Here is a 1,681-nt window from a genome sequence, read left to right on the forward strand (position 1 = left end):
GATTATTTCTAATTGGTTTAGTCATGCCTATCTATACCAGAAAATGTTTTTGATAGCCAAATATTTGCCATGAAAACAAATATTTTGTACTTAATGTTTTTTGAAAGATTGTGACACAAAGATTTGGCAAACGCAAGCAGGTGGTTTCTATTTTGTTACAAAACTAGGTGTCTGTGTATGTTCAGCTGCCCAGGCACGAGCTCTGTTACTTATTGGAGGAGTTATACGTAATAACCTCAGCCAATAGGATGACTAGACACCTATTAATAGAAGCTTATTGGCTAAGAGAGATTTTAATCGGTTAATGATCTCGATTCATTCAATCAGACGGAAGTAGAATCAGGTGTTAATTAGTGCTACCTACTTCAATAAAAAGGCAGCACCTCTAAACTACATTATTAATGAAACATGTAACAATAGAAACTGAGTGTTATTAGTAAGGCTCTGAATTGGTAATTACTCGCTCACGAGCGCCTCTGCTTATGCCTCAGGCATTTCCTTGTAATCTTGCAAAAGGAGAGAGTTAGACATTCAAGAATGGCATAGAAGATAAGTTAGACGGATAGTAACTCGACCAACAAACAGGTAAGGAAAGTAAGCTATTAGTTATGAGAAAGTTAGTGAATGCTATAGAGTAGGGGTAGGAACACTACAGCCCGCTAGCCGCATGCGTACATGATTTGCGACCCCAAACATTTTTATCATAAGACTGTTAGTTTAGACCTTTTGTCAAATTTTTCCAAATTTTTACCGTCCAAGTACGGGAACCCAAAAGTATTTTCGCTCTACTAAAAACTATGATGTTTATTTTAACGTTACGATTATAATTCTTGATTGTTTCTGTTTTTGTACGAATAAATAGTAAACAGTCTTTACTATAATAAGAGCTGTGTTTGTTCATCCAAGTCACGCTTAGACCGTTAGGAAAAAAAAAACTTCACACGATAATTGAACTCAAATATTTAGCTTGGTGGGCCTACGTGCCAATCAATGCACCAATCGCGCACCTTGCGGCACTCTGGAATAACTGTGCATTTAATTATTACACATGCCGATCTCTCACAACACAAAAATGGCCAACATGCTAGATTTAAGAACAACAAGAGGACATACATATCCTACAGTTATAATGGGAAACATCAGCTGGAGATGTAGGTGAAATTGTATTCAGTCAATATACTATGAGGTTTGCATCTAATGTCCAGTAGGGGGTGTAGCTCAAATGGTAGAGCGCTCGCTTAGCATGTGAGAGGCACCGGGATCGATACCCGGCACTTCCATATATTTTATTTCATTATCTGTAGACCAAATGGACAAAATCTACTTATATATGCGCAGATGGATACTATCTCTTTGTAATATCTATCATATCTTATTCATATTATCTATCTATAATTATAATAATAATGTCATATAATAATATATGACAATATATAATATATATAATAATACCAAATGTTTGAATGCCATAAGAGTTACTAGCTACAACAATATTCATATTATGATGAATCAATAATCAATATAATCACAAAATTATCCTAATCAATAATCTCAATTTGATCCCATATTCTGATCAATGTATAATAAATAACATTGTATTGCCCTTTAAGAGAAAGTTATAAAATAACTTTGAAAAGCTGATTGAATTCTTTATAAAGTGTTTAATATTTAAGCCTTACTT

The 1,681-nt window shown here is 34.0% G+C and overlaps 1 non-coding gene across 1 annotated transcript; it reads left to right on the plus strand.

The window, feature by feature from the left end:
* The first annotated feature begins 1,207 nt into the window (after window positions 1-1,207).
* On the plus strand, window positions 1,208-1,280 carry Trnaa-agc (transfer RNA alanine (anticodon AGC)). Its single transcript has one exon. It is a non-coding gene; the product is annotated as a tRNA-Ala (tRNA).
* Window positions 1,281-1,681: the final 401 nt, after the last annotated feature.

Source organism: Watersipora subatra, chromosome 6, assembly GCF_963576615.1.
Source record: "Watersipora subatra chromosome 6, tzWatSuba1.1, whole genome shotgun sequence".
Lineage (NCBI taxonomy): Eukaryota > Metazoa > Bryozoa > Gymnolaemata > Cheilostomatida > Watersiporidae > Watersipora > Watersipora subatra.